We start from the raw sequence: 9,044 nt of genomic DNA, 5'->3' as shown, positions 1-9,044 counted from the left end.
AAGTTTATGTACACAGTATACATTCTGCAGCTTTCATCCTATATGTCCAGATTAACAATTTAATATGCTCTACTTTGTAAAATGGTCCTACCAATGTCCTGTCTGACTTGGACATCTGTTATACATCTCAACAACATGTCACTTCCAAGACAATCTTGATTTAAATTATATATAACCAAACACACAGCAGACAACTCAAGTATCTTAGTTAATACAAGACATATGCAATCATTTTTACAGAAATACTCGAGTCAATATTGATGTGCAACAGTATTTTATTAGGATAAACACAGAAAAAGATGATCATTGAAAGTACAGTTGCTTGTTGATAATCTAACAGTATGAATTCTTGACTCTTATAATTCCATCTGATGAATCTTGCTCCAGTTTCCTCTGCAGCTGCAGTAGGCTAGTGTTAATGCTAACTCCAGGATGTAAACAGCTGCTGACAGTCCTCGTCAGAACTCTGTGAGGAAAACAAAGGCTCTAAATCACTGAACTCTTCGTCAACATGAGTGTTATGGAACATAAAAGCAAACTTACGCAACAGTGCTATTTCTGCACAGTTTCTGTTCTCTTGTTGTTACTATGTGTATTCTTGCAAGATGGGATGATGCTCCTCTCATATCAAACATGAATGACCAAAAGTATGAAGATAATACATCCATGATGAAGATATGTCACTCAATAATAAACCTTTATTTACTTTTAATAACCCAGATAAAGCTCACATCATTGCTAAACTGTTTAAAACCTGTAATGCCCAATGACATTGATTCTGTGTGGAGAGGACGTCCCTCTAGGACAATTTGCTCTCAACCAATTAAAGAATTAAAAGGTTTTTGTATGAAAAATACAAAACAGAACACCCATAGATGTGTTGCACAGCGAAAGTTTGAGAAGTATTTGAAGTGTTTTTGAAGTCAGGTCCAGGTGGACATTTACTGAACGTGGAAATTACGACACCCTATGACTTCTGCTCACCTAATATTCATTAGAAGGAGAAATTGACACTTAAACATGCATAACTGTATTCCAAATATGTGCATACGTCCGCTAAAAATTTGACTTGAGTTTCATGATTCGTGATTTATGTGCATGTTGCTGTTTCTGGCGTATGACTGGAACCATTTTTGGCCAAGGACTCGTCACCATCCTAACAATGAGCCTTGTGCAAGAACATTTTCATAGTTTAATCCTAAAACTTTGACTTTTTTCTGTGAGGTTTGCTCGTACAAGTGTTCCAAGTCAGATTTAACAAACTCTCTTAACTTCCTGAACTTATTGTAAATTGCTCATTTCTGATGAGTGCCACCTGTTCGTGAGGAGGTACTTGTTCGTGAGATTTGATCATTAACATAATTATTGGCTCCATGTTCCTCTCAGTTTGGGGGTGAGTTTTATTCACAAAAAAGTTCCCAAAGAGTAAAAACACTGCACAGCTTCAAGTCCTGCTCTCAGAAATCAGTAGACAAACACATAAGAGTGTTAGTAGTAGGAGACCCCAAACAATTAGAAACTAGAAAATGCATTTCCTGAGGAAAATGCATTTGAATGCTGACAGCTGAAACAAATTTCAAAGCATCAGCATCCCCATTTGTACAACTTTGCTGAATTTGGTTACTATGGAATATTACAGTTATTAAGATATGGCAGTTAATAAGTAGTATGGTGGTGTTTCACTAAAGGCCACAATGCGTCAATATGTTGCACAAATCCTTATGGAGAACTTGTGTACCAAGTTTCATTTTATTAAAAACAACAAAACTGTAGAAATATCATGTTATAATATTACAGTAACGCCACCAAAATCCAAATTCCAAAAACCCTAATCCTAACCCTATGTGCCAACAGAAGCAAAAAATGTGATTACAAAAAAATCCAAAATAGTGGAATCAACTTTTCATGAATACCAGTTCAATATAACTTTTTAAAAAACAATTTGATAACTTTTAAATACTATTCATAGAATTGTTAAATGAAATGACAAACAGCTTGTCAATGTTTACAAGATAGACCTATATCACTGTGGGCAGGGGGAAGGAATGAGTGAGATATTTTTAGGTGAGTGAGGGCATATATGTGTGTGTGAGGGTCTGAATGTGTTTGACTGGATGTATTGTTTGGTGGGACTGAAAGTGTGCCTTTGTATGTCTCCATTTCCATGCACAAATGGGCATGGTCCATATCAGTCCAATCTGCATCGTCCAAGGAACACATTGTGCAAATACTGTTTTGATAGGCCTCACAGTTCATGAATTAAAACGTAAAACATGTAATAACTGACCACATGGTGGCACTATTGGTACCATGTTTTAATATCTTAAACATTTCCACATGGGAAACCTGTCCATGAAGTATGAGTACTCCAGCACTTTTAGTTTTTGAGATATCAACTTTAAAACATTCCTCCCATAGACTTTCCATTATAAATTTTAATATTTTAAAAAATTCTGCTGGGAAGAAGAAAAGTAATAGGATAAATGAATAATAATAAAGCTTTGAAGAACAAAAGTGTGAATGCTTGTTGGCATTCATACTAAATATGACTCCAGCTGACGTGTCATCAGTGTAGCTCTGCACTGTGACAGAAATAAAGAGAATGCTTTGACATGACACTAAGATAATAAAAAACATCTTTATAAAGCAAAGCAGTCTGTGATGGGAGTTGGTAAGGGGATGTGACAGTCAGAGGTGTTAGGGGAGAATATTAGAGCCAACAGGCGATGCTACGCCGTCAGCTATAATACAAGATGATACTGGACACAGACCTGTAGAAAGACACAGCAGTTCCCTAGCAATTGCTGAAATGTAAAACTTGCTGCCCCAAAATATGCCAATAAGAAACATAAAATCTAAAAAACTTTTCAATAAATTGGCAGCAATGATGATGATAATATGGTAAACAGAATATTAATTTTGTATTAAGTTTGTTTTAGTTATATATTTAATTTTTGATAATAGTATATTTTTAACTCCACATTAATTCAAATCAGGGCATTATAATTGTAAGTCAAACAAGTGATTCTCCCCTGTGAATATAGGCAGAGATGATGTATTCTTAACACATACGACAGGTCTGAACTACCCTTAAATTTCATTCATACCTGAGAGAAGATTCTAAGCATAAGAAAATTGATGAATGCCCCAAATGTTCTTAAATTATTTGCATCTTAATTACAAATCTGCTCATACAAGTGATTCTCACATGAGGCCCATTGTTTGCTAGGTTAGTTTCAGTTAGAGTAAATTACCTCCCTTTCTGGATTACATCCCAGCTATGAAACAGCTTAACCAATCACAGTGAAGCATGATAACATTGGCCCAACAAATGGAATAGAAAGGCACTGTTTCAGAAAATCATATTGCTGTCTGGAAGGTGCAGAGTGTTGTGATGTGAACACACACAGCACCACAAATCTGCTACCAGACGATGACAGAGTGGGTTTCATTGAGTTGTACAATGATGGTAGAAACAAAAAGCCCAGTAAAAAATGTGGTGAAGCTGTTTATATGATCGCATCTGTTGGGTTTGGTAGGATTGCGTTTGGTTATTAGTAATAATTAATAATTTTCAGAGATAAGTATGAATTACAAAATCAAGAAATTATTAATATTAATTAATAATACAGGGGACCAAGGGTTAGAGAGCCTCGCAATGGGACACAAACTGTTAGATCTATGAGGAGCACGGTTGGTTATTAGCAATAATTCATTATTATCAGAGGTGTGCGTGTATATGTACGTGCGCATGTGTGTGGGTTAGTAACACAAGAGGGAAGAAAGAGGAAGAAAAGTGACCGTGGGTTACTTTCTCACTCACCGTGGCACAAACACAGCAGTCCTGAGTGGGGCAAACACAAAACAGTCTAACGTGGTAAACACAACTAAATAGGCAGCAAACTTCAAATACTCCTCAGAGCAAAGCAGCACAAAGGGAATCGGCGGTCTGTCAATTCACAACAACAAACATGAGCGATGAAGCTTAAAAGGCTAAAGGCTAACAGCAGCACTGAAGCTGAAAATAACATACAATCTAACACTGTCTCTGCTCAGACTTAAGCCTCTTTCATGGTCGCTTCAGAAAGCGAGCAGGGTGTGTCTTTCGGTCCGGCTCGGTTCCTCTGCTCGGACGCTGATGGGGCCGTCCTTGCTCTCTGTCGGCTGGTTTCACAGCAAGCTGATCCTCAGCAGAGTGGAGGAGGAAACTTGAAGAAGAGCGCAGGGTTCCTACAACTTAAGGTAAGTTAAATTCAAGACTTTTTAATGCCACCTGAAATGAAATTTAAGACAAACGTCGCAATAAACACAATTGGGAAAAAAAACACTGCATCAATTACACAGGGTTAGGAACAATTTTACCCAAATGTTTATTTTAACATAAAACATTACTATTTGGTCCAGTGAACGATTTTCATTTTTAAAAACACTACACTTTTCTTGCAAAAAACACAGTATAACATATACGCTTGTCATAGCTATGGCATGGATTGGCAGGTGTCAGATGATGACAGAGGAGAAGGTGATGAGTATGAGCCAGATGAGGAAGTAAAGAGTGAAGAGATCAGAGTAAAAAGGGCTTGTTGTGTGTGTGTGTGTGTGTGTGTGTGCGCGCGTGTTTGTGTGTCTGTCGACACTCCATACAGGTCACACACAATAGTGCACTCTTTTGTGTGTCCTGTCCTGTGTATGTGTGTGTTCTTCAGCCCATGAGCAACCAAGCTATGTTTCCTGTTTTACATGAATTAAGTCCTGACGTGTACTACAGTACACAATCATGTTGAAAAATCCTAATGAAGTTGATTTTTAAAAAAAATATAGGCGTACAACCAAAAATTGTCCGGAGATGTGGTGCTGCGGTCCCGGTTGTTGATGATGGGGGTGGGGGTGGAGACGACAGTAGAATAGAACTGCGAAATACCTGGCGTTTGTTGGCAGCTTGATGTTGAAGCTTTGTGTTTCGCGCTCTGCATGTGCGACTCCACTGCCTTAATTCCCATCGTGCCGAGTTTAAAACACTTCTTGCACAAAATGCGTCGTGCCTCGTACAAATTTCCCGGTACCGATTTCAGCCATGCCGAAAAATGTTGATTTGACAACCAATTTGCATTGAACTTACACTTCCCCATGTTGTCCAAGGTAGAGTGACAGCTACACGAATAAAGTGCATCTGCTCTGAGAGTCCCGGCCGCACCCACATCACTGATTTTTTTGGTTCCGCTATAGTGATTGCGGGAGGTTACCGCGAGAGGCATTCGGTAAATTATTTTAAAAAAATAAAAAAAATGTATCAATTATTTTGAGATTTGAATCTAATTACAATTACAAAATCCTACTTACCAAGTGTAAACATTTTTAAGACTTTTGAAAGATTGATTTAAGACATTTTAATGCCAATTAAAGCCTTGATTTTAGATTAATGAATTCAATGCCTTTTAAGACTTTTTAAGGATCCGCGGGAACCATGAGAGCGGGTCAGGGAGGCTACCCCCGTCTTCGTTAAGAAATCTTTTTCTTCCTTCTGCAGGCAGTGAGAGCACTGTGTTGTGGCAGCAGCGGTCTCTAACGGATTTTAACATAAAACATTACTATTTGGTCCAGTAAACAAGTTTCATTTTTAAAAACACTACACTTTTCTTGCAAAAAACACAGTATAACATATACGCTTGTCATAGCTATGGCATGGATTGGCAGGTGTCAGATGATGAGAGAGGAGAAGGTGATGAGTATGAGCTAGATGAGGAAGTAAAGAGTAAAGAGATCAGAGTAAAAAGGGCTTGTTGTGTTTGTCTGTGTGTGTGTGTGTGTGTGTGTGTGTGCGCGCGCGCGCACAAGTTACCCCCGTCTTCGTTAAGAAATCTTTTTCTTCCTTCTGCAGGCAGTGAGAGCACTGTGTTGTGGCAGCAGCGGTCTCTAACGGATCAGGTGATTGTGTTCGAGCGAACACGGCGAAGTCTCGTCTCGTCCAGCGAGGGGACAATCTTCAAGTCGGTAGGGGGAAAGTACACGTGCACGGGGTTACCTCCTTTAGTAAACTGACTCATGGAGGGACAGAGCTTTCCCCACGGCGCAGTTACAATGGACAGGCAGATATTTCAGGGTGCAGCCAGTATTTACAGGGTGGTTACATCACAGCTGTGTCGCTGTGACTTCCTCTGGTGTTGGAGCGTCTCTGCCAATTAGAGACAAGAGTAGCCAGATTTAACACCAATGTGTGAACGGAGCGGTGCATGTTGGGAGATGGAGTCCATTTTGGACTCCCTTTGTTCTACTGGGTGCCCTTTCTTGTTATCAGGCTCATCAAACTAACACTGTTTCAGTTTTAGTTTTACTGTATCACATTGTAAACGGTCACATTGTTTATTGATTGATGTGACACAAAAGCGTTTGCACTACAATACATTTCTAATTATAATAGTGCCTAAATAATAAAAATAATAAATTAACGTCTTTTGCTAAAAAGAAAGTTGGAAAAAAGGCTATGACAAGTCGCAGTAACTCGACATCTCCCACATACACAGGAAGAATAGCTTTAAAGTTATAACCAACTAGTCTGATATGTTTAGAGTTGAGTGTGTTATTTTGTAGCAACCTGGTGTCAACCTGGTTTGTAGAGGCATGTATGGTTCCTTTGTACCCGCATGGCAACTTTAGACTGGTTGGTTATAACCTATTCCTTCCTCTTCTTCCAAACATTTTTTCTTGGCAAAAGTGGCACGTTGCATTCCTTAAATGCATCATGGTGCAAACACTTCTGTCCCATCAGTTACAGTACATGACCATTCACACTGCGAAATATAGTAGAATTAAAGCTGAAATAGAGATTTAGAGATTTAGTCAGATTTATGCAACCATATAAACAGCTCCACCAACACAACAATGATTTTTTTCTATCATTGTATAATTAACTATTATACAAACCCACACCATCTGCCTTTGGCTGCACACTTGTGCTGCAGTGTTCACAGAGCAGTGACGCTCTGCACTTTACAGACGACTGTATGATTTCCTGATGAAGCATCTTTCCATTGGTCATATCTAGATGGTAACCCTAGATCTGCAAAACACTTGCAAGATTTGTACATGTTGTTCCTTCACTGTATGCGTTGTTTGTCATAGTACAAAATAATTATGTTTTATGATGATGCTGTAGTTAGGTTTAGGCACAAAAACGCATAGTTAGGGTTAGGGAAAAATCATTGTTTGCGTTAAAATGATCACTCTTGTGAGATCTTTCGTAAATCTGGGGTTACCATCTAGACGTGACCCTTTCCATTTGTTGAACTGTTGTTGTCATGCATCATTGTTTCAGAGCTATTAAACCAGTGATGTGAGTGTATTTATTAGTCACCACATCCTCACTTCACTCAGCCCTTTTGCACTTTGAGCTGCTGCACTTACTGTATATGAACCAAAATGTTCAGCACCCAAGAACTACCACTCTGCACTTGTTGCACTTGTGCCATTAAAATAGGGCCCCTGGTGTGATGCTGCATTAGAATGGAGTTCTCAGTAAAACAGTGCAGAACATCCCTACAAGGAACACGAAACTGTGCTATTCAATGATCGTTAACTGTGTTATGTCTGAACTATCATGGAATCAAATAGTATGGAAGGATGTTGTTGACACAAAGACTGTGTACAAATCACATTCAAGCTGTAATCCATCAGTAGGTAGAGATTTAAGATCACACAGAGACTTTCAGAGTGCTGAAAGCAAAACCAGATATGCTACGTTTAAAAATATTCTTACACTTTTCATTAAATGAGAGATTCTGAGCACTTGATATTGTGAGAGGGCCCTTAAAATGCTTAAATTTCATATGGCTATATTACATGGCTGGGCCCATACTTTCAACAGTTAATGTATCTATGTTACTATAAAGGAAGGAGTCTCTGTCTGTATGTGTGTGTGTGCATGTGTATCCTTCACTTTTCTCAACTGTTCATCCGATCGACTTAACACTTGGCAGGTGTATTCCTGGGAACCCAAGGATGTGCAGTGTCAAGTGTGCTGTTGTTTGAATGACAAATGTAAGAGATATATTTAAAAGAAAACATTTAGGGGATCTTGACCTCTCCAATATGGTGGCAACAAATACCTGAGCTGCATTTGTTTGTTTGTTTGTTGAGGGTGGAGCTGACCCTAAATCTAGCTGCTAGCTTGGTTAGCACAGTCCATGGTTAAACTGTGATAATGCTAATGCCAATTTTCCTTAGTGAAAAACTGGCTTAAAACCATTATACAAAACGTACTTACTGACTGAACATCCGACTCCTTAGAGGGTCTTTTAGTACAACCAAGTGTTGAACAAGACTCTTTTAGGTGACCAAACTGTTACAATTAACTTCAATGAACTGAAAAAACACTGTGAAATAGCAACAGCTATGCCTGTACTCTGTGAATCTGTGGTTACGCCATGGTTATGTTACCTAACCAATGTTGTCGCCATGGTAGCAACATGTCAATCAAAACATAGGCATGCTCTAAAGCATACCCTGCTTTATCGTCAAATTTAAATTACATGGGACCATAATTTACAAAATGAACGTTATGCTGTATTGAAGAAGACTTGAAACTAGTGATTGAGACCATAAACTCATTAGGAAAGTGTTTACTGAGGTAATAAATTAAGTGGGGCATTTTCTCACAGACTTCTATGCAAACAGTCTTCTTTTAGGAGTCAGTGGAGTTGCCCCCTGCTGGTCATTGGAGAGAATGCAGGTTTAAGGCACTTCTGCATTGGCTTCAATTATCAGACCCGAAACTACAGGCTTGATCTTGACCTCTCCGATATTGCAGCTGCACAGACACATAGCTGCAACATACAGCAGCCAATCAGGTGTTGTTTCTTTATCTATACAGAAACAGCAACATCATAATGTTTAACATGTTATAATACTTAGTTTCATGTATTCAGACATTAACTTACTGCAAAAACTCAATAATATATCTGAACTCTGCTGACCTGCTTCCGTCACATCTCTGACTTATTCCATACACACACATGGACTGAGCTATTTCCACCATTTTCCAAAATAAA

The 9,044-nt window shown here is 38.6% G+C and overlaps 1 long non-coding RNA gene across 2 annotated transcripts; it reads right to left on the bottom strand.

Moving 5' to 3' along the window:
- Nucleotides 1-257: 257 nt before the first annotated feature.
- LOC137196551 (uncharacterized) lies at nucleotides 258-6,358 on the bottom strand. 2 transcript variants are annotated; one of them, XR_010931258.1, is made up of 3 exons: nucleotides 4,922-6,358; nucleotides 3,824-4,236; nucleotides 258-466 (listed from the first exon to the last, which is right to left on the bottom strand). It is a non-coding gene; the product is annotated as an uncharacterized lncRNA (long non-coding RNA). The 2 variants fall into 2 exon arrangements; XR_010931259.1 differs by having other exon boundaries at nucleotides 4,034-4,236; nucleotides 4,922-6,356.
- Nucleotides 6,359-9,044: the final 2,686 nt, after the last annotated feature.

Source organism: Thunnus thynnus, chromosome 14 (genome assembly GCF_963924715.1).
Source record: "Thunnus thynnus chromosome 14, fThuThy2.1, whole genome shotgun sequence".
Lineage (NCBI taxonomy): Eukaryota > Metazoa > Chordata > Actinopteri > Scombriformes > Scombridae > Thunnus > Thunnus thynnus.
This window is presented reverse-complemented; position numbering and strand designations above follow the sequence as displayed.